This window comes from Aquarana catesbeiana, linkage group LG09 (assembly GCF_042186555.1).
Source record: "Aquarana catesbeiana isolate 2022-GZ linkage group LG09, ASM4218655v1, whole genome shotgun sequence".
NCBI classification, from domain to species: Eukaryota; Metazoa; Chordata; class Amphibia; order Anura; family Ranidae; genus Aquarana; species Aquarana catesbeiana.
The window spans coordinates 60,357,871-60,382,638 of NC_133332.1; the positions used below are offsets into that span (position 1 = coordinate 60,357,871).

At 45.7% G+C, this 24,768-nt stretch overlaps 1 protein-coding gene across 1 annotated transcript in view; it reads right to left on the reverse strand.

The window, feature by feature from the left end:
- LOC141107708 (cytochrome P450 2G1-like) overlaps positions 1–24,768 on the reverse strand; it is a 150,199-nt gene that overhangs the window by 84,431 nt on the left and 41,000 nt on the right. The gene's annotated exons all lie outside the window — the stretch shown is intronic.

The following is a 24,768-nucleotide window of genomic DNA, read 5'->3' on the forward strand; positions in this document are numbered from 1 at the left end:
ATTTCTGGGCATCCTCGAAAACAAAGAGCTGAGGTATTAGGTGAATATTTTGCCACTCTAGCGGGTACAAGGTACCAGCGAGTTAGGACTTTATAATTTGTCTCCAGTGCTAAGATGTTGGGTGAAGATGACTTAGATGTGAGCCATATATTAGACCAGTCCGTGTCTTCTAAAGTTCGTCCCAGGTCCTCCTCCCACCTCTGAACGTAAGAGGGTCTATTAAGATTTACTACTCCATATAATTGATTATAAAGTGATGAAATTGTAACTTTAGCAAATGGATCTTTTGTACAGATTGATTCAAAAATGGATAATTGGGATAATGGTGTATCCCCCTTTAGGAATGGTGTATAGAAATTTTTGATTTGGAGATATCTAAATATCTCAGAGTTTGGTAGATCATATTTTTCTCTAAGCGATGGGAATGAAAGGAATGATTTAGATGCTATGAAGTCATTTAGTGTCTGAATGCCTGATGTTGTCCAAGCTTTAAAAGAATTTGGGTAGATCCATGCCGGATAAAAGGCCGGATTTCTGATAAAAGAAAGGAGAGGATTGTGTGGAGATTGTAACTGATATTTGGTTTTTAGTTAGATAAGAAGTGTTTAGTTATGGGATTATGAATTTTAAAGCGGTCTTTAGGATCAAGCCATAACAAGTTTGATATTAATAGAGGGTCATTTTCTGAAGCCTCTATAAATACCCATAATGGGATTTCCTGTTTTGCATGGTATTTGGACAGACTGGCCAAATGTGCTGCTCTGTAGTAGTTAGTAAAATTAGGGTATCCCAGGCCTCCTTTTTTTGGGGGGAAGATGTAGTGTGTGTATAGGTATACGTGGTTTAGAAGAACCCCATATAAACGAAGTTGCTCTTTTTTGTACTATTCTCAAAAAATAGGAAGGAATTGGAATAGGGAGGACTCTGAATAGATAAAGCAATTTGGGTAGAATAGTCATTTTGATTGCATTAATCTTCCCTATCCAGGATAAAGGAAGTTGCGACCATTGTTTTATTAGATTTGTGATCTGTCTTAATACAGGAGGATAATTGGTTGAGAATAAGTCAGAATGAGATGCTGTTAAATGAATTCCAAGATATGGGATTGATTTTTCTGCCCATGTGAATGGGAGTGCAGCCCTAGCTGGGATCAATTCCATGTTTGTGAGCGAAATATTAAGCACTAGGCATTTGTTAGGATTAATCATAAGGCCGGATAGGGCTGCAAATCCATCAAGAGCTGGTATTAAGTTAGGACCAGAGACCTGTGGTGATGATAGAAAAAGTAATATATCGTCTGCAAATATACATAATTTGTGTGTAATACCTCCTACTTCAATGCCAGTTATAGTTTGGTTTGTTCTGATGTATTGGGCCATGGGTTCGAGTATAAGCGCAAATAATAAGGGAGATAATGGGCAACCCTGTCGGGTACCTCTTTCGATATTAAAGGCATCAGATTTGTATCCAGCATATTTTATATAGGCTTTGGGTTTATTATATAATGCTTTGATCCATGTTAAAAAGTGGGGTCCAAAACCCCATTTTTGTAATAAATATTGCATATATTGCCAGGATACTGTGTCAAATGTCCTCTTAATATCGAGAGATAGAAAACATAAAGGGATTTTCCGTTTTTTAGCAATATGTGCCAATAACACTGCCCTGCGTATATTATCGCCTGCCTGTCTATTTGGCATGAAGCCTACTTGATCTCTATGTATTAATTTTCCTATAATGCTATTGAGGCGTTTTGCTATTATTTTTGCTAATAATTTAATATCAAGGTTTAACAGAGAGATAGGCCGATAATTCACACAGGAAGTATCATCAGAAAGGGGTTTTGGGATCATACAAACAATTGCCATTAGTGTTTCTTGCCGAAAAGAATGTCCTTCTAGAAGTTTGTTAAAAGTTTCAGTGAGAATGGGAGAGAGTATTTCTGAGAATGTTTTATAGTATAAAGCCGAGTAGCCGTCTGGGCCTGGTCTTTTGTTAAGTTTTAGGTCTTTTATGGCGTTAGCAACTTCATCTATAGTTATAGGCTCATCCAAACTGCTTTTTTGATTCTGAGACAACTCAGGTAAGGTTATTTTTGAGAAGAAGGATTCAGCCTCTGTAGGATTAAATTCATTGTTTGTCTTGTATAAAGTTGTGAGATGTGAGTGAAATTTATGGACTATTTTAACTGGATTACAAGTATAAACATTTTTTGATAATTTCAAACGTATTAGTTTGAAAGATTTGTTAGTTGAATTTAATGCCCGAGCCAAATATGTACCTGGTTTGTTTGTATTCATGTAGAAATTGTGTTTGGAGCGTTTGAGGGATTTATCAACTGACTCAGTGAGAAATAGATCGTATTTCAATCTAGATTTTTCCAGATGAGATTTTGTACTCTGAGATGGATTATCTTGGAATGATATGTAGGCTGCATTAAAATTGAGTTCTAGTTTTTTTGCTAGATTTTTGCATTCCCGTTTAAATAGTGCCATTTGTCTTTGTATTGTACCACGCAAGACAGGCTTATGAGCTTTCCACAGTGTTATTGGGGAAATGTCTGTTGTATTATTAATTAATATGTATTCCTTTAAAGCTTGTTCAATGGCCATCTGATGTACAGTAGGTGACCGCGATATTGTGTCAATCTCGCCGCACTTCTCGGCGAGATTTGACACCTACGAGCCCCGTCGCAGGGGCCAGCGCCGAGATGGCTCACTCATCGCGAAAGGAAAACTTTGTTTTCCTTCCGCGATGAGTGACAGGCAGTGCTGACAGCTGTCTGGTATGAATCCTGAGGCGGGAACACCGCGCCAAATTTTAAATGAAAAAACCGGCGTGGGTTCCCCCCTCGGGGGCATACCAGGCCCTTAGGTCTGGCATGGATTGTAAGGGGAACCCCCTATGCCGAAAAATCGGCGTGGGGGTCCCCCCCAAATCCATACCAGACCCTTATCCGAGCACGCAGCCCGGCCGGCCAGGAAAGGGGGTGGGGACGAGCGAGCGGCCCCCCCCCTCCTGAGCCGTACCAGGCCGCATGCCCTCAACATGGGGGGGTGGGTGCCTTGGGGGAGGGGGGCGCCCTGCGGCCCCCCCACCCCAAAGCACCTTGTCCCCATGTTGATGAGGACAAGGGCCTCTTCCCGACAACCCTGGCCGTTGGTTGTCGGGGTCTGCGGGCGGGGGGCTTATCGGAATCCGGGAGCCCCCCTTAATAAGGGGGCCCCCAGATCCCGGCCCCCCACCCTGTGTGAATGAGTTTGGGGTACATGGTACCCCTACCCATTCACCTAGGGAAAAGTGTCAATGTAAAAAAAAACACACTACACAGGTTTTAAGAATAATTTATTAGTCAGCTCCGGGGGTCTTCTTCCGACTTCGGGGGGTCCCCTTCCGACTTCTCCCGGTGTTCGGCCTCTTCTCCCGGTGTTCGGCCTCTTCTCCCGGGCCCCACCGCTATCTTCTTCCAGCTCTATTGCCAGCGAGGGGCCCGGTCTGCTGCCGCTGTCTTGTCGCCGCTGTCTTGTCGCCGCTGTCTTGTCGCCGCTGTCTCGCCGCCGCTGTCTTGCCGCTTCTTCTCTTCTTTTCTTCTTCCCCGATGTTGACACGACGCTCTCTCCGACTCGAATGCTGTGTGCGAGCTGCGGAGCCATTTATATAGGCGGTAACCCCGCCCCCTTACGACGTCATGGTCCCAGCATGCGCAGGGACTCTGGGGTCACGCCCCCTTATGACGCCAGAGTCCCTGCGCATGCTGGGACCATGACGTCGTAAGGGGGCGGGGTTACCGCCTATATAAATGGCTCCGCAGCTCGCACACAGCATTCGAGTCGGAGAGAGCGTCGTGTCAACATCGGGGAAGAAGAAAAGAAGAGAAGAAGCGGCAAGACAGCGGCGGCGAGACAGCGGCGGCGAGACAGCGGCGACAAGACAGCGGCGACAAGACAGCGGCAGCAGACCGGGCCCCTCGCTGGCAATAGAGCTGGAAGAAGATAGCGGTGGGGCCCGGGAGAAGAGGCCGAACACCGGGAGAAGAGGCCGAACACTGGGAGAAGTCGGAAGGGGACCCCCCGAAGTCGGAAGAAGACCCCCGGAGCTGACTAATAAATTATTCTTAAAACCTGTGTAGTGTGTTTTTTTTTACATTGACACTTTTCCCTAGGTGAATGGGTAGGGGTACCATGTACCCCAAACTCATTCACACAGGGTGGGGGGCCGGGATCTGGGGGCCCCCTTATTAAGGGGGGCTCCCGGATTCCGATAAGCCCCCCGCCCGCAGACCCCGACAACCAACGGCCAGGGTTGTCGGGAAGAGGCCCTTGTCCTCATCAACATGGGGACAAGGTGCTTTGGGGTGGGGGGGCCGCAGGGCGCCCCCCTCCCCCAAGGCACCCACCCCCCCATGTTGAGGGCATGCGGCCTGGTACGGCTCAGGAGGGGGGGGGGGCGCTCGCTCGTCCCCACCCTCCTTCCTGGCCGGCCGGGCTGCGTGCTCGGATAAGGGTCTGGTATGGATTTGGGGGGGACCCCCACGCCGATTTTTCGGCATAGGGGGTTCCCCTTACAATCCATGCCAGACCTAAGGGCCTGGTATGCCTCCGAGGGGGGAACCCACGCCGGTTTTTTCATTTAAAATTTGGCGCGGTGTTCCCGCCTCAGGATTCATACCAGACAGCTGTCAGCGCTGCCTGTCACTCATCGCGGAAGGAAAACAAAGTTTTCCTTTCCCGATGAGCGAGCCAGCGCGACATTCACAGTACCCTGTCGCCGAGAACCAGCGCGATGGTATCGCGCTGGAAACACAATCTCGCGGTCAGGTACTGTAGTGGGTGTTTGAGCATTATGTCCGGTAAGTACCACGTTGGGTCATGCGCTTTTGGTATGGCTGAGGCTATAGTAGTGTATACTGCATTATGGTCAGACCACGGAATCGGAATTATATCTGATGCAATAATTTCTGGTATCATTCCTATTGTTAGAAAAATATGATCTATTCTGGTGAAGGTTTGATGAGCGTGCAAGAAATAAGTGAATTTCTTTTTCATTGGGTTACTTTCTCTCCACGAATCTACCAGATTGTATTTGGAAAGAAGTTGAGAAAAAGGTAATCTAGAGGTTATTTTGGATGGTGTAAAAGGTGATTTATCTAGAAATGGGAGGAGGACCTGGTTCGAATCCCCGCACATTATCACTGTTCCTATTTTGTGTGTATTAATCACTTGTAATATATGTGAGAGGAATGGTGTAGGTTGTTTGTTAGGAGCGTAGTAGGAAATCACCGTGATTGCTGTATCCATTATATAACCCATGAGTATCAGGTATCTACCTTCTGGGTCTTTAATTTCTGATGATAAGGTGAATGGTGTGGATCGGTGAAATGCAATTAGAGTTCCCCTTTTTTTGGTACAGGCAGAAGCCCTGTAAATTTGTTGATAAAAAGGAGAAATATATTTTGGAGTAGAATCTTTGGTGAAGTGTGTTTCTTGGAGGCATACTATGTGAGCCTTCTTGTTATGGAAAGTACGGAAGGCTTTGGTCCTTTTTTGAGGGACATTTATTCCCTGAACATTCAGGGAAAGTATATTCAGTGGTGCCATGGCAATAGATCAAATAGTTTTGACTTACTTTTTGTTATGCAGAGCTGACTGCGCAGATCAACCTGTGTGTACTGAAGAGATGAAAAGATAGAAAAGAAACCAGTGAATTCTGGAGTAAAGAGTAAACAAAAAACATATGAGATTAGATGATACATTGTATAAATTATTTTTTGTAAGTAATCACAATTTACCCGTGAAAGAGAATAAATATCTCTCTCAGGGGAATAAGTGCCTTCGTCACACTCCCACATAATATGGTTGGGAGAATGAGGAGGGCTAATGGGGGTACACGGATCTTCCGCTTACAGGAGAGAAGTGCTATGTCAAAAGACATCAAAATGATGATTCATTAATTGGAGTGCAGAATATAGTTTTTGTTGAAATTATTTATTCCAGGGTGGTTGTATATGGTTAGTCTTGCCCTAGGCTAAATAATTCAGTTAGAAAGGTACTGTTAATAACTTTGGTATTGATGAAGATAGTTTGAATTATTTTGGGATTTTAACCCTTTTAGAGTAAACAATTACATATTTTATTCATATGTAACTGTTTAGATATGTTAACTCATAAAATTGAGGTTGTATTGCTTCAGATTAGAATAAACAAAAACATAGTTCTAGGAACTAGTTAGGTAATAATATATTTGTTTTAAGAAAAGAAAGAAAAAGCTTCCATTACTTCTGGATTATTGAACATATTTGTCCTAAAAAGTAATAAATCTATTGTTATTACCTGAAAATATATAACTGAACAAGAATTTCCTTATTTCACTTATATATTCTAAGGCTATATGAATCAGAAGTAATAAGAAATATAACTGGAATGTAACATGATCCCACACATTGTGTGACTATCAGAATGCAGTCACATTCAGTTATAAATACAGGTTTTTTATAGAGAACCATCTCTTAGTATAATAAATGAAGAGATATCAGGAATTAGGATGTCATTCCATTGAATCTTCTTGGTCCATGGATGATGTGGCATAACGGCCTCTTTTATGAGAATGATGATTCCCATTTTGTTCTGAAATTTTCTGGGTGCTGCCTGAAGGTGAAGATGATGCCATTCTTCTGCGTGTGGGAGAGTTGCTGCTTGTGGGTTCCGTCAGATTTAATTTTAAAAGGGTTTGTTGTAGTTCATCTGCTGATCTGCTTCTGTAAATTGTACCTTGGTAGTTAAATCTGACTGAAAAGGGGAAGCCCCATTGATACATAATGTTGTGGCGTTGCAGTTCCATTAGTTGGGGTTTCATGGATCGTCTTTTAGTAATAGTAAGTTGGGATAGGTCAGCAAAAATTTGATAATTGTGTCCTTGAAAATTAAGTTCCTTTTTTTCTCTTGCAGCAATTAGTATTTGTTCTTTCGTTCTGTAATAATGAAATTTTGTGAATATATCACGTGGGGGTCCATCTTTCTTTTTGGCTGTGAGGGCTCTGTGTACTCTGTCCAGTTCTAAACGTTCAATAGGGATATCTGGCTTTAGTTCTTGTAATAGAGCAGTAATAGTAGATTGCAGGTCTGTCACAGTTTCACGTATTCCCCTTATGCGCAAGTTTGAACGTCTGGCTCTATTTTCGTAATCTTCGAGCTTAGTTTGAAGTATTAAATTCTCTTCTTTTAATTGTTCCAATTCTGTTATATTTTCTTGGGTTGTAATTTCAATTTCATCCATTTTTATTTCTAAGGCTGTGGTGCGGTTTCCCAGCTCTCTTATTTCTTTGGTTAGGCTTTTTGTTATTTGGTCTGAGGTTTGTTTTAAAGCCTTATGAAGCATCTTTTCAAATTGTAATAATATTACTGGGGATGCTGAGGAGGCTTGTGGAGAAGTTTGTGAGAGGATTTGTTCTGTATCTGACTCAAATGGAGAGTCTTGCTGTGACATTTTCTGTCTGTGAGAGCGCCCTGATGCTGTATATTGTGAGGTGACTGGAGCTGCTTTAGTTGCAGTGAGTGCCTGTGAGCTCTTTGTGAGGTGATTTTTATTTCTGCCACGGCTTCCTCCCAGTACCATATTTCCTGCCCAAACTTTCACAGTTTGTTCCCTGGGGCAAAAAGGTTCAAATGGATACCTTTTGAGCCTGCAGGCTCCGCTTTGTCCTTCTCTTCTCTCCTCAGCGGTGCGGAGCTCTAACAATGCATGTTTGCTCCGCTAGGCTCCGCCCATCTCCCCCCAGGTGTCTCCAGCTTTCAATTAACTCCAGAAATCTACTGTTTTCTGTAGATGACAATTAGACTGATATCACTACAGTGGAAGAATCATCAATAGCAGAATATGTAGCACTTGGCTCATCTGTTGGCTCCAAAGTATGAATCGTATTCACCGATAAGCAAAGTCTTAAACCTGCTGCATACATCAAAACGGGAATGTAATTAAACAATATTGGCCCGTGTATGGGCGTCTTACCCCGATTGTATTGCAGTTACGGGTCTCTGTATGTCCAGGATGGATTTCCACTTTGGATCAGTTGATGATTTTGGGCTGTAGTTTTGATTTGGTTAGTGTCCGCAATTGTAGCCGTTGTATCATAAACAAATAATGCCTAAAACTGCTGGTTTTTAGGGAGAGGATTCAATCATCCCAGGCATAGTGCAGGACACATGCAGAGATAGTGTCTGTGGAGTATGGCTTGGATAGTCCAAACAGCCTCCAGATGAATGTCAAATGAGCTGTTTAATCGGTCCAAACCTACAGCGTGGATGGTAGGCAATTCTGCCTTATCTCTCGGACTTGGGGGTCATCGAGATATGTGGGGGCATGTTAGCGCTACCCTCTGTCTACGCGTTTAGTACATCTGGACATTGTACTTGAAAAATTAGAATCTTTTTATAGAGCCTTAAACTCAATCACCTGGAGCCAACAGATGAGCCAAGTGCTACATATTCTGCTATTGATGATTCCTCCACTGTAGTGATATCAGTCTAATTGTCATCTACATGAGACCGTATACATTTTGATAAACACCTATACTATGGACATTTGATACAACACAAATGGAAATTTTTACCTTTGGGTGTTAACATTGTTTCCCTTGATCCAGCTTTAAACTTGACTGAATCAGCCAATAGGATGTTAATCATCTTCAACGAATGCATATTCAATGAGATATACCGGTCAACTACAGAAAACAGATTTCTGGAGTTAATTGAAAGCTGGAGACACCTTTGCTTCAATAACCTTTGGTGTCACCCTTGGGAAACTCATTTTGTTTTCAAGTCCATTTTTCCTCCTGGTCTTTGGTATTAGTCTTGATATAGTGGGGCTCATGTATTAGCGCTTTTTAATTTGTGACAATATTGTCTTATTACAATGTGATTTTATTAGTGATTCATAATTTTTTTGCAAATTACATGAACATTATCCAACCAGGGTAGGGTTGTTCCGCCTGGATTGGAACACTGTCAATAATTTTGTACTTCACCAATAAAGCTTCTATTAATTAATTCATATACCGTGGCTGACCTCCCTTGATTGTTTCTTAGGGTTACCTTTCAACCCTCCCCCCTTTAAGTCCCAGGCTGCACACTTTCTGGGAGATATACTGCCCTAATGGCGAATCGGTGGGTCAGTTTATCTATATGGTTCACTAACCAATAATGTAGGATTCCTTTTTTGCCTTTTATAGTCTGTGTCTAGAGGCAAAAGTGCTGGTCGTGGAGACGGTGCATCCTCATCAGCATGTGTCCATGGGACACGCTTGTCCTTTTTTTCGGCAGCTGGCCACGTTGAGCCACAACATGCGGAAGACTTGGTAGAGTGGATGACCAAGCCGTCCTCATCCTCTCTCACCCAGGCACAGGGTACTTTGGCAAAGCAGCTGCCAACGCGGCCTCTTCCCTGGGCTCAATGGCATCAGTGACTCCTTCCCTAGCCCCACCTTGTCCTCCTGAGGAGTACCCCGAACGGTTTGACCACAGTGTTGGGTACATGATCCAGGAGGATGCCCAGCGTTTTGAAGGCTCCGATGAGGGTACTCAGCTAGAGGAAGGCAGTAATGTGAGCCCAGAGAGAGGGGTTGCACAATAAGGACAGCAATCTGGCAGTCATGTTTCCCCAGCTGCAGCATACTACCAGCTTTGCTCCAGTGATGAGGAGGGAGGGGATGATGAGGTCATTGACTCCACGTGATTGCCTGATAGGAGAGAGGAGGAGGAGGAGGAGGCACATCTCCAATGAGGCAGGATGCCCTCCAGAACCAGCTTAAGGGCAGCACACTGACTGCATCACACCGCAGAGCCCTGCATGTGCAGGGCGCTGCTGTCTCTGCACGTTATTCCAAAAGTTCTTTGGTGTGGGCCTTTTTTGAGACGAGTGCATCAGATCCCACCGCTGCTATTTGCAACATATGTCTCAAGCATATCTCGCATGGCCAAAACATCACCCGCTTGGGCACCACATGCTTGACCAGACATATGTCGACCTGCCATGTAGTTCGTTGGCAAGCGTACCTAAAAGACCCACACCAAAGAACAAAGCGGACCTCTCTTTGCTCCTCATCAGCTGGGATCTCCAACCCCACTATACCTTCAGTCCTCTCTGAAACCTGCACTGAGAGGAATGAAGGTGTAGAATTAGGTGTGTCACAGCCAAGTACTCGCGGGCAATCTGCTATTGGTACACCAACGTCAGATTGTACCGGGCAAATTTCCCTGCTCCAGCTGCTGCACCGCAGAAAGAAGTTCGATCCCAGCCATCCACATGCCCAGCGGTTGAATGCTAGCTTGGCAAAATTGCTAGCACTTCAACTGCTACCTTTTCAGTTGGTAGACTCTGCCCCCTTCCGTGAGTTTGTGGAATGTGCGGTTCCTCAGTGGCAGGTTCCCAAACACCACTTTTTCTCACGGGAGGCGATTCCGGCTCTCTACCGGCATGTGGAAGGCAATTTCTTGGCCTCGCTGGACAGGGCGGTCAGCGGTAAGGTGCATATTACTGCTGACTCATGGTCCAGCAGGCATGGACAGGGACGTTACCTATCTTTCACCGCACACTGGGTGACTCTTCTGGCAGCTGGGAAGGATGGAGGACAGGGTGCAGTAGTGTTGGAGGTTGTTCCGCCACCATGCCTCCAAAATTCTACTAGTGGTGATTCTGCCACACCTCTCTCCTTCACCCCCTTCTCTAATTCTTCCTCCATGGCCTCTTCCTGTGTTGATTTGTCCTCGGAACCAGAGGTGCTCCGTAGGCATTCAAGGGGCTATGCAAGCATCCAGGCAAAAAGATTCCATGCGGTGCTTGAGCTGGTGTGCTTGAGGGACAGGAGCTACACTGGGGCAGGGATTCTGTCAGCTCTGCAGGGGCAGGTTCATAGGTGGTTGAAGCCACGCTAGCTTAAGCCAGGTATGGTGGTTTGCGACAATGGCACCAACTTCCTCTCTGCCCTCCGACAGGGACAACTGACCCATGTGCCCTGTTTGGCTCACGTCCTTAACTTGGTGGTGCAGCGGTTCTTGGGCAGGTACCCGGGCTTACAGGATGTCCTGAGGCAGGCCGGGAAAGTCTGTGTGCATTTCCGCAGGTCATATGCCAGTGCTCGGCTGGCTGACCTTCAAAAGGAATTTAACCTGCCCAAGAACCGCTTAATCTGTGACATGCCCACCAGGTGGAACTCAACGTTGGCCATGCAGCAGCGCTGCACACGCAGCAGAGGGCCATCAATGAGTACCTATGTGACTATGGCACCAGGACAGGGTCAGAGGACCTTGTTTTTTTTCCCCACGCCAGTGGGCTATGATCAGGGATGCGTGCACTGTCCTGTCACCATTTGAGGAGGCCATGAGGATGGAGAGCAGCGACAGTGCATGCATCAGTGACACTGTCCCTCTTGTCCACCTGTTGGAGCACACGCTACGGGGAATAATGGACAGGGCACTTGAGGCAGAACAGATGGAGGAAGAGGAGGACTTCCTTACCTCTCAAGGCCCCCTTTATCCAGACAGTGTTCCTGCGTGCCCGCCGATCACAAAGGAAGAGGAGGAGGAGGAGGATTGTGTCAGCATGGAGGTGGAGCCAGGCACTCAGCATCAGCAAAAGTCTTCAAGGGATCATTTACAGTCCGAAGAAATCCATGGACTTGTACGTGGCTGGGAGGAGGTGTGTCAGACTGTCACGTACCTGACTGACGAGCCTGATACAGCAGGGGAAGGTCTCCTTTACGTATCTGGTTCCTGGCCCAATAGTATAAACAGAAGGCACGGGAGCAGAGAGTGGTATGAGAGCCTGGCGGATGACTTGCAGTAGTAATGCTCAGGATCCTGGTGCAAGCAGACTGGAAGTCCTTGGTAAAACGGGAGCACAGGCAGCAGATGCAGAGCAGGAGCAGGATAGGCAGGTCCAGTCACAGGCAGAGTTGGCAACAGGCGGTCAGCATGGTACAAGGGAGCAGGCAGATAGCAGAGAGGAGGGATGAGCTTCGTGTTCGAGTCGAACCCTTGTTCGATTCGAACATCGTCTGTTCGCCGAATTGCGAACGATATGGGCCGTTTGCGCCAAATTCGTGTGGCGCGTCATGACCCATAATTCACTGCGGCATCGCAGTGCATTGCTGGCTGATGATTGGCCAAGCATGCACTATGACCCGTATGCTTGGCCAATCACAGCACTGTCAGTAGAGAGAGCTGTAATTGGCCAAAGCCAGGGTGGCTTTGGCCAATTATGGCTCAGGGGGTTTAGAACACGCCCCACACTATATAAGGCCGCCTGCACGGTGGCCCTGTGTAGTGTGTTCCGGCATGCTTAGAGAGAGAGAGAGAGACAGTGTAATTTCATTTGAGTTAGCTAGATTAGGCAGGACAGTCAGTGAGTTAGCTGCACTTACAGTGTATTGTGTATATATATGCATCCCAGGTGTTGTGTATATATATATATATATATATATATACACTGTATTCAGTTTAGCTAGATCCGTTCCTGTTATCTTCCTACTGACAGGCAGGCTTGCCTTGTTACAGTATTTACGGCTTCCTGAAGAAAATTGCTGGTGTTCTTTTGATCCTATTAGTACCACAGTCAGGCAGCTAGACTATTTACAGTTAGTGTAGTGCGTCCTCCTCACAGTGTTCAGTTAAAGCTACAAGTCAGTTTAGTGTGACCTCTGCACAGTGTTCAGCTAAAACTACAAGTTAGTGTAATGCGTCCTCCTCACAGTGTTCAGCTAAAGCTACAAGTCAGTTTAGTGTGACCTCTGCACAGTGTTCAGCTAAAGCTACAAGTTAGGGTAGTACGTCCTCCTCACAGTGTTCAGCTAAAGCTACAAGTTAGTTTAGCGTGACCTCTGCACAGTGTTCAGCTAAAGCTACAAATTAGGGCAGTGCATCCTCCTCACAGTGTTCAGCTAAAACTACAAGTTAGTGTAGTGCGACCTCTGCACAGTGTTCAGCTAAAGCTACAAGTTAGTGTAGTGCGTCCTCCTCACAGTGTTCAGCTAAAACTACAAGTTAGTGTAGTGCGACCTCTGCACAGTGTTCAGCTAAAGCTACAAGTTAGTGTAGTGCGTCCTCCTCACAGTGTTCAGCTAAAACTACAAGTTAGTGTAGTGCGACCTCTGCACAGTGTTCAGCTAAGGCTACAAGTTAGTGTAGTGCGTCCTCCTCACAGTGTTCAGCTAAAACTACAAGTTAGTGTAGTGTGACCTCTGCACAGTGTTCAGCTAAAGCTACAAGTTAGTGTAGTGCGTCCTCCTCACAGTGTTCAGCTAAAACTACAAGTTAGTGTAGTGCAACCTCTGCACAGTGTTCAGCTAAAGCTACAAGTTAGTGTAGTGCTTCCTCCTCACAGTGTTCAGCTAAAACTACAAGTTAGTGTAGTGCAACCTCTGCACAGTGTTCAGCTAAAGCTACAAGTTAGTGTAGTGCGTCCTCCTCACAGTGTTCAGCTAAAGCTACAAGTTAGTTTAGTGTGGCCTCTGCATAGTATTCAGCTAAAGCTACAAGTTAGGGTAGTGCTTCCTCCTCACAGTGTTCAGCTAAAGCTACAAGTTTGTGTAGTGTGTCCTCTGAACAGTGTTCAGCTAAAACTACAAGTTAGTGTAGTGCAACCGCCTCACAGTGTTCAGCTAAAGCTACCTGTAGAAGGTTGGTGGTGTTTTCCTGATCCTATCACTACCACAGGCAGCTAAATAAGCTACAAATTAGTTTTTTGCGAGCTCTGCACAGTGTTCACCTAAAGCTACCTGTAGAAGGTCGGTGGTGTTTTCCTGATGCTATCACTACCGCAGGCAGCTAAATAAGCTACAAGTTAGTTTTTTGCGAGCTCTGCACAGTGTTCAGCTAAAACTACAAGTTAGTGTAGTGCGAGCTCTGCACAGTGTTCAGCTAAAGCTACCTGTAGAAGGTTGGTGGTGTTTTCCTGATCCTATCACTACCGCAGGCAGCTAAATAAGCTACAAGTTATTTTTTTGCGAGCTCTGCAGTGTTCAGCTAAAGCTACCTGTAGAAGGTTGGTGGTGTTCTCATACTACAGGCAGGCAGTTGATTTGGTTGATTAGTATGTCTGGAAGGCCAACAAGGAGAGGCAGACAGTCACAAGCCAATAAAAGAGGGCAAGCAGGCTCTGTGTCTAGAGGCAACAGTGCTGGTCGTGGAGACGGTGCATCCTCATCAGCAGGTGGCCGTGGGACACGCTTGGCCTTTTTTTCGGTAGCTGACCATGTCGAGCCGCAAAATGCGGAAGACTTGGTCGAGTGGATGACCAAGCAGCCTCATCCTCCTCATCCTCTCTCACCCATGCTCAGGGTACTTTGTCTGGCAAAGCAGCTGACAACACGCCCTCTTCCCTCGGCTCAATGGCATCAGTGACTCCTTCCCTAGCCCCACCATGTCCTCCTGAGGAGTCCCTCGAACTGTTTGACCAGTGTTGAGTACATGCTCCAGGAGGATGCCCAGCGTTTATAAGGCTCTGATGATGATACTGAGCTAGATGAAGGCAGTAACGTGAGCACGGACAGAGGGGGTGCCCAGGAAGGACAGCAATCTGGCAGTCATGCTCCCCCTGCTGTAGCATACTGCCAGGTTTGCTCCAGTGATGAGGAGGGAGGGGATGATGAGGTCACTGACTCAACATGGGTGCCTGATAGGAGAGAGGAGGAGGAGGCACATCACCAACGAGGCAGGATGCCCTCCAGGGGCCAGCCTAAGGGCAGCACACTGACTGCATCACACCGCAAAGCTCTGCATGTGCAGGGCGCTGCTGTCTCTGCGCGTTATTCCAAAAGTTCTTTGGTGTGGGCCTTTTTTGAGACGAGTGCATCAGATCGCACCGCTGCTATTTGCAACATATGTCTCAAGCGTATCTCGCGTGGCCAAAACATCTCCCGCTTGGGCACCACATGCTTGACCAGACATATGTTGACCTGCCATGCAGTTCGTTGGCAAGTGTATCTAAAAGACCCACACCAAGGAACAAAGAGGACCTCTCCTTGCTCCTCATCAGTTGAGATCTCCAACCCCACTATACTTTCAGTCCTCTCTGAGACCTGTACTGAGAGGAATGAAGGTGTAGAATTAGGTGTGTCACAGCCAAGTACTTGCGGGCCATCTGCTTTCGGTACACCGACGTCAGATTGTACTAGGCAAATTTCCCTGCCCCGGCCGCTGCACCGCCTAAAGAAGTTCGCTTCCAGCCATCCACATGCCCAGCGGTTGAATGCTAGCTTGGCAAAATTGCTAGCACTTCAACTGCTGCCTTTTCAGTTGGTAGACACTGCCCCTTTCCATGAGTTTGTGGAATGTGCGGTTCCTCAGTGGCAGGTACCCAAACGCCACTTTTTCTAACGGAAGGCGATTCCGGCTCTCTACTGGCATGTGGAAGGCAATGTCCATGCCTCGCTGGACAGGGCAGTCAGCGGTAAGATGCATATTACCGCTGACTCATGGTCCAGCAGGCATGGACAGGGACGTTACCTAAGTTTCACAGCGCATTGGGTGACTCTGCTGGCAGCTGGGAAGGATGCAGGACAAGGTGCAGTAGTGTTGGAGGTTGTTCCGCCACCATGCCTCCAAAATGCCACTACTAATGATTGTGACACACCTCTCTCCTCCACCCCCTCCTCTTCGTCTTCCTCCATGGCCTCTTCCTGTGCTTTGTCCTCTGAACCAGCGGTGCTCTGTACTTATTCAAGGGGCTACGCAAGTATGCAGGCCAAAAGATGCCATGCGGTGCTTGAGCTGGTGTGCTTGGGGGACAGGAGCCACACTAGGGCAGAGGTTCTGTCAGCTCTGCAGGGGCAGGTTCAGAGGTGGTTGACGCCACGCCAACTTAAGGCAGGAATGGTGGTTTGCGACAATAGCACCAACTTCCTATCTGTCCTCCGACAGGGACAAATGACACATGTGTCCTGTTTGGCTCATGTCCTTAACTTGGTGGTGCAGCGGTTCTTGGGCAGGTACCCGGGCTTACAGGATGTCCTGAGGCAGGCCAGGAAAGTCTGTGTGCATTTCCGCCAGTCATATAATGCCAGTGCTCGGCTGGCAGACCTCCAAAAGGAGTTTAACCTGCCCAAGAACCGCCTAATCTGTGACATACCCACCAGGTGGAACTCAACGTTGGCCATGCTGCAGCGGCTGCACACGCAGCAGAGGGCCATCAATGAGTACCTGTGCAACTATGGCACCAGGACAGGGTCAGGGGAGCTTGTTTTTTTCCCCATGCCAGTGGGCCATGATCAGGGATGTATGCACTGTCCTGTCACCATTTGAGGAAGCCACGAGGATGGTGAGCAGTGACAGTGCATGCATCAGTGACAATGTCCCCCTTGTCCATCTGTTGGAGCACACGCTGCGTGAAATAATGGACAGGGCACTTGAGGCAGAACAGAGGCAGGAAGAGGAGGACTTCCTTAGCTCTCAAGGCCCCCTTTATCCAGACAGTGTTCCTGCGTGCCCACCGATCACACAGGAAGAGGAGGAGGAGGAGGATTGTATCAGTATGGAGGTGGAACCTGGCACTCAGCATCAGCCTTTAAGGGATCAGTCCCAAGAAACACATGGACTTGTACGTGGCTGGGAGGAGGTGCCTGCGGACCATGTCATCCTTAGTGACCCAGAGGACTCCGGGCCGAATGCCTCAGCAAACCTACGCTGCATGGCCTCCCTGATCCTGCAAAGCCTGTGTAAGGATCCTCGTATTCGTGGTATCAAGGAGAAGGACCAATACTGGCTGGCAACCCTCCTTGATCCACATTACAAGGGTAAGGTTGCGGACCTTATCTTGCCGTCGCAGAGGGAGCAGAGGATGAAACATCTTCGGGACGCCTTGCAGAAAGGTCTGTGCAACGCGTTCCCAGAGACTGGGAGGTTACAAACTCCTGTTTCTGGACAACGTGTTGCTGAGGCTTCAGTCAGTCAAAGAAGGAGCGGTGGAGAAGGTGGCCGTCTGGCCAATGCGTTCAGACAATTTTTTAGTCCGCAGCCCCAAGGTATGATCGGTTCCAGCAACCATCGCCAGCGTCTGCTTTACATGGTGCAGGAATACCTAGGGGCAAGATCTGACTTGGACACCTTTCCCACCGAAAATCCTCTGGGTTACTGGGTCTTGAGGATGGATCACTGGCCAGAGCTTGCATAGTATGCAATTGAGCTACTGGCCTGTCCTGCATCCAGCGTTCTTTCGAAACGCACATTCAGTGCTGCTGGAGGCTTTGTAACCGATCACAGGGTACGTCTGTCCACCGACTCGGTCTATCGACTGACCTTCATAAAAATGAATCAGTCTTGGATCACCACCAGCTACCAAGCACCTGATGCTGATGTAACCAAATCATTTTTTTTGAAATCTCAGATCCCTTCAAAGACTGCCTATGCTGATGCTGAGTGACTATCCTGAGTAATTATCCTTTTCCTCCTCAATGATCACGCTGATAGCTTGTAAGAACATTTTTCGTTCTGGGCGCCGCCACCAGTGCCTAAGGCCCAATTTTTCAGCCCCTGTTTAACAGGGGCGTGTAATTACAACTTTTGATTAGACATGTGCATTCGTTTTCGTCCGAATGCATTTTCATCCGAATTTCAGGTATTTTTGTTATCGTTTTAATAAACGAAAACGAAAGTGCAGAGTCCGAAAAACAAAAGATCCGACATAAACAAATGCTTTATTTTCGTTTTCATTGCTACAACAGTTCGATATAGATAGGAGATTCGACATGATGATGACAATAACAATCTGTGTCCATCAAACCTGTGGTCGAATGTGCCCAACCTTAGCTCTATTAGTCCAAGATTATTCTACATAGAGAGAAAAGATTCGACGTAGAGAGAAAAGATTCGACATAGGGGAGGAAAGATTCGACATAGGGGAGGAAAGATTCGATGTAGGGGAGAAAAGATAAATAAAAATAATGATGATGATTAATGTTATTGGCTAATTGTAACCAAAGAGGTGGAGCAGTAAAACAGCTAGAACTAAGTACACACGTACTTTGGCTTATGGTGTCTGTTGAAAGTTCTAAGAAGATTCGACGGAGCAGGTAAACTATATGGCATTGTACAGTTTAGCTGCTCCGTCGAATCTTCTTTGAACATTCGACAGACACCATAAGCCTTCAATGACAGATTCGACCTTAATTTGGATTTTCGGACGAATGCAATTTTTAACGAAAAACGAAATAAATAAAAACGAATTTCGGGAGTAACTAAATAAATTTATTTTTCAGACGAAAACGAAATTCCGAAACGAAATATTTCAGTGTGCACATGTCTACTTTTGATGCAATACTTTGCAGCAGGGCTCGTTTATGCATTCCAACTACAGTATCTGTGAGGGGTTGCAGTGTTGTGGCACCAGCACCAGTGCCTAAGGCCCAATTTTTCAGCCCCTGTCTAACAGGGGCGTGTAATTACAATTTTTGATGCAATACTTTGCAGCAGGGCTCATTCCTGCATTCCAACTAGAATATCTGTGAGGGGTTGCAGTGTTGTGGCACCAGCACCAGTGCCTAAGGCACAATTTTTCAGCCCCTATTCAACAGGGGCATGTAATTACAATTCTTGATCCAATATTTCACAGCAGGGCCTGTTTCTGCGCTCACCAAGAGCGAGTGTGGACTTTCAGTGTTGTGTCACCAGCACCACCACCTCCACCAAAGGCCCAATTTTTCTGCCCCTGTTCAACAGGGGCATGTAATTACAATTCTTGATCTAATATTTCACAGCAGGGCCCTGTGTGGGCTTACAGTGTTATGGCCACAACAACACCTAAGACCCAAATTTCTGCTGAGTATATAGGGCAGGCCCCTACTTTCAAACATCCAACTTACAAATGACTCCTACTTGCAAACGGAAGGAGACAACAGGAAGTGAGATGAAATCTACCCCTAGGAAGGGAAATTCTCTCCTGTAAGAGTTAATATGGGAAAAACATTTCTCCTTTCCACTGATGCTTTATCACCAATCCTTGTTTCACAAAAAAACCCAAATTTTCAAAAAATATTTGTCATTGGGACAAAAAGTGAGGTGAAATCTTCTGAAGAGGAGCACAGACAGCAAAACAAATGTCACAGGGGTGATAACCCTTCCCTATGTTTTCCAAAAAGCTTAAAATAGATTTTTTGGCTGGAGCTAAACATGTTAAAAATGTACCAGTTCAAAATTACAAACAGATTCTACTTAACAACAAACCTACAGTCCCTGTCTTGTTTGCACCACCTGTATACTGCTTTTCAGAGTACAGAGCCTGTATACTGCTGTTTCCTTTTTTAATTTTGGTGCGGGGTTCCCCTTAATATCCATACAAGATCACTGATTTTCATCCATATTGCCAGGACCCGACATTACATTAAAGCCGCAAGCAGTTTTAAATGACTTTTTTTCCTTTAAAAATGAAATTTTATGCAGGGACTGTTCTAAGCACGGGAAACACGCGCCACTTTACAGGCATACTATAGACACCCCCCAGGTACGATATTTAACCACTTAACAACCAGCCCATAGCCAAATGACGGCTACAGGGTGGTTGTTTAACTCTGGGAGGGCGTACAGGGACGTCCTCCCAGAATTTGGCTCTCGCACGCCCCCTAGAGTGCGCACTTGAGAGCATCCGCGACCGCCGGGTCCAGAGGACCCGGCGCATCACAGATCCCGGAAAATGGCCGCTGATCGCGGCCGTTTACCATGTGATCGCGCCATCAAATGACGGCGCGATCACATGCAAACAAACCGGCGTCATCTGATGACGCCGGTTCCTCTCCTCCCCTCCTGTGTACCGATTGGTACACTGTGAGTGGAGAGGGGGAAGGGTGGATGGCTGCAGCGTTGTGGCCTGCTTCTGTAGTGCCCCCAGCGCTGCACAGAGACATCCAGCCATCCATCCATCCATGCTCAGCCATCCCTCACTGCTCTGCAATGCCCCACAATACTCTGCCATACCCTGCAATGCCCCAAAATACCCCACAATACTCTGCCATACCCTGCAATGCCCCAAAATACCCCGCAATACTCTGCCATACCCTGCAATGCCCCGAAATACCCCGCAATACTCTGCCATACTCCGAAATACCCCGCAATACTCTGCCATACCCTGAAATACCCCGCAATATTCTGCCATACCCTGCAATACCCCGAAATACCCCACAATACTCTGCCATACCCCGCAATACTCTGCCATACCCTGCAACACCCCGAAATACCCCGCAATACTCTGCCATACCCTGCAATGCCCCGAAATACCCCGCAATACTCTGCCATACCCTGCAATACCCCGCAATACTCTGCAATACCCCACAATACTCTGCCATACCCTGAAATGCCCCGAAATACCCCGCAATACTCTGCCATACCCTGCAATACCCCGCAATACTCTGCAATACCCCACAATACTCTGCCATACCCTGCAATACCCTGCAATACCCCACAATACTCTGCAATACCCCGAAATACCCGCAATACTCTGCCATACCCTGCAATACCCCGCAATACTCTGCAATACACTGAAATACCCCGCAATACTCTGCCATACCCTGCAATACCCCGAAATATCCCGCAATATTCTGCAATACCCCACAATACCCAGCCATACTCTGCAATACTCAGTGATACCCAGCCATACTCTGCAATACTCAGTGATACCCAGCCATACTCTGCAATACTCTGCCATACCCAGCCATGCTCTGCAATACCCCACAAAAATCTGCAATACTCTGCCATAACCCGCAATACTCTGCCATACCCAGCCATACTCTGCAATACCCCGCAATACCCAGCCATACTCTGCAATACTCGGTGATACCCAGCCATACTCTGCCATACCCAGTCATACTCGGCGATACTCTGCAATACCCAGCCATGCTCAGCCATACTCGGCCATGCTCAGCCATACTCGGCCATGCTCAGCCATACCCTGCCTCTGTATGTGGCCAGGCTGTGGAAGTCTCACACATGTGGTATTGCCGTACTCAGGAGGAGTAGGAGAATCTATTTTTGGGTGTCATTTTTGGTATGTATATGCTATGTGTTAGAAATATTGTATAAATGGACAACTTTGTGTTAAAAAAAAAAAAAGTGTTTTAACCACTTCCTGCCCTCCATCATACGACGTCCTTGACTTTGTGCGGGGATATCTGAATGATGGGTGCAGCTACAGGCATCATTCAGATATCAGCTTTTTCAGCCGGCGATTCCCTACACCATAAGAATGATCATAGCGGCTGTTACACTGCTTGATCGTTCTTACGGGAGGCGAGAGGGGACGTCCCCCCCTCCCGCCGCCCTCTGGTGCTTCTACCGACTCACCGCTACGATCGAAGCCAGGATCTTTTTTTTTTTTTTTTTATTTCAGGCACAGCCTAGAGGTGAGATGTGGGGTCTTATTGACCCCATATCTCACTGTAAAGAGGACCTGTCATGCCATATTCCTATTACAAGGGATGTTTACATTCCTTGTAATAGGAATAAAAGTGATCAAAAACAATTTTTTGGGGAAAAAAGTGTCAAACTAAAATAAATAAAGTAAAATGAACAATAAAAAAAAATTTAAAAATTTTAAAGCGCCCCTGTCCGTGTGCTCGCATGCAGAAGCGAACGCATACGTAAGTCCTGCCCACATATGAAAACGGTGTTCAAACTACACATGTGAGGTATCGCTGCGATCGGTAGAGCGAGAGCAATAATTTTGGCTCTAGACCTCCCCTGTCCGTGTGCTCGCATGCAGAAGCGAACGCATACGTAAGTCCCGCCCACATATGAAAACGGTGTTCAAACTACACATGTGAGGTATTGCTGCGATCGGTAGAGCGAGAGCAATAATTTTGGCTCTAGACCTCCTCTGTAACTCAAAATTTGTAACCAGTAAAAAATTTTAAAGCGTCGCCTACGGGGATTTTTAAGTAGCGATGTTTGGGCCATTCCACAAGCATGTGCAATTTTGAAAGGTGACATGTTAAGTATCTATTTACTCGGTGTAACTTCATTTTTCATATTATGCAAAAACATTGGGCTAACCTTACTTTTTTGGGGTTTTTTTAAGCAAAAAACTGTTTTTTTCCCAAAAAAACGAGTTCGAAAAATTGCTGCGCAAATATCGTGCGAGATAAAAAGTTGCAATGACCGCTATTGTATTCTCTAGGGTCTTTGATAAAAAAAAAACATATATAATGTTTTGGGGTTCTATGTAATTTTCTAGAAAATAAATGATGATTTTTACATGTAGGAGAGAAATGTCAGAATTGACCTCGGTGCTCCAGAATGCCTGAAGGTGCTCCCCTGCATGTTGGGCCTCTGTATGTGGAAATATGATAAAAGTGTACACTGCGCTAAATTGAAAGAATATATGGTGCGGAGCAGCTACTTACAAGGTGACAACAACCAAAGAAACATGTGAAAATGAAATAAAAAGTAGCGCATAAATGGTGCCAAAAGTCTTCAATCAAGAAAACAACTGAAAAAAAAAACAAAAAAAAAACAAATGTCCACAAATAATAAACATAACAGTGAAAAAACTTGTAAGTCTCTCAATATAGGTGAATAAAATCCTGTCGGTGAGTGGGAAACAAATGACATGGAATGTCCCACTGAAAACTATGCATGGATGCAGGGAGACAGAAGTTAAAACGCAGGTGAATCAACAAATCATCCCCAAGTTGTATCTCTCAACAACATGTGACTTGGTAAAGGTGGTGTGTAAGAAACTCTTACCAGATATGATGGACTCCCTTGTCAGCGACAGGGAGTCACTCGAGCGGGTTGCCTCTCAGGGCCAGTGAACGGGCATCACAGCTCTGCGAACCTTCTGGGTCAAACTCTGCGCGGATCTCCCGGGGTCGCCAGGTGGGTCCTCCCAAAGGATGGCCAAGGTGCGGATCAGAGGGAACAATGCGTCACGTACAAAGGCTGGAGTGAAGGCTGGTTGAATCTCTCAGTAAGTATGTGGAGAAAAAATAAACAAGCTCCACATAGTGTAGATGAGCAAAAATAGGATTTTTATTGCTAAAAACGCCAGGTAACAATAAAATGTGATCACAGAGTATAAAATCGAAAATGGGCAACAAGGAGGATGCTGGAAGCGTCCAGCATCCTCCTTGTTGCCCATTTTCGATTTTATACTCTGTGATCACATTTTATTGTTACCTGGCGTTTTTAGCAATAAAAATCCTATTTTTGCTCATCTACACTATGTGGAGCTTGTTTATTTTTTCTCCACATACTTACTGAGAGATTCAACCAGCCTTCACTCCAGCCTTTGTACGTGACGCATTGTTCCCTCTGATCCGCACCTTGGCCATCCTTTGGGAGGACCCACCTGGCGACCCCGGGAGATCCGCGCAGAGTTTGACCCAGAAGGTTCGCAGAGCTGTGATGCCCGTTCACTGGCCCTGAGAGGCAACCCGCTCGAGTGACTCCCTGTCGCTGACAAGGGAGTCCATCATATCTGGTAAGAGTTTCTTACACACCACCTTTACCAAGTCGCATGTTGTTGAGAGATACAACTTGGGGATGATTTGTTGATTCACCTGCATTTTAACTTCTGTCTCCCTGCATCCATGCATGGTTTTCAGTGGGACATTCCATGTCATTTGTTTCCCACTCACCGACAGGATTTTATTCACCTATATTGAGAGACTTACAAGTTTTTTCACTGTTATGTTTATTATTTGTGGACATTTGTTTTTTTTTTTTTTTTTTTTTTTTTTTTTTCAGTTGTTTTCTTGATTGAAGACTTTTGGCACCATTTATGCGCTACTTTTTATTTCATTTTCTCTGTATGTGGCCACGCTGTGTAAAAGTCTCACACATGTGGTATCGCCGTACTCGGAAGTAATAGTAGAATGTGTTTTGGGGTGTAATTTGTGGTATGCATATGCTGTGTGTGAGAAATAACCTGCTAATATGACAATTTTGTGAAAAAAAAAAAAAGGAAAAAAAAACTTGATTCTTTGCAAAGAATTGTGGGAAAAAATTACAACTTCAAAAAACTCACCCTGCATCTTTCTAAATACCTTGGAATGTCTTCTTTCCAAAAAGGGGTCACTTGGGGGGTATTTGTACTTTTCTGGCATGTTAGGGTCTCAATAAATGAGATAGGCAATCAGTACTTCAGGTGTGATCAATTTTCAGATATTGGCAACATAGCTTGTGGACGCTATAACTTTCACAAAGACCAAATAATATACACTAATTTTTACCAAAGATATGTAGCGGTATAAATTTTGGCCAAAATATATGAAGAAAAATTACTAATTTTCAAAATTTTATAACAGAAACGAAGAAAAATGTATTTTTTTTACAGATTTTTCGTTTTTTTTTCTTTTATAGCACAAAAAATAAAGAACCCAGTGGTGATTAAATACCACCAAAAGAAAGCTCTATTTGTGTGAAAAAAAGGAAAAAAATTTCATATAGATACAGTGTTGCATGACTAATTGTCATTCAAAATGTGAGAGCACCAAAAGCTGAAAATTGGTCTGGTTATTAAGGGGGTTTAAGTGCCCAGTGGTCAAGTGGTTAAAGAAATATTTCACTTTTTTTTTTTTTACTTTAAGCATCATTAAAATCACTGCTCCCGAAAAAACGGACGTTTTTAAAAGTTTTTTTTGCATTGATACGTGTCCCCTGGGGCAGGACCTGGGTCCCCAAACCCTTTTTAGGACAATACCATGCAAATTAGCCTTTAAAATGAGCACTTTTGATTTCGAAAGTTCGAGTCCCATAGACGTCAATGGGGTTCTAACGTTCGTGCGAATTTTCGGTC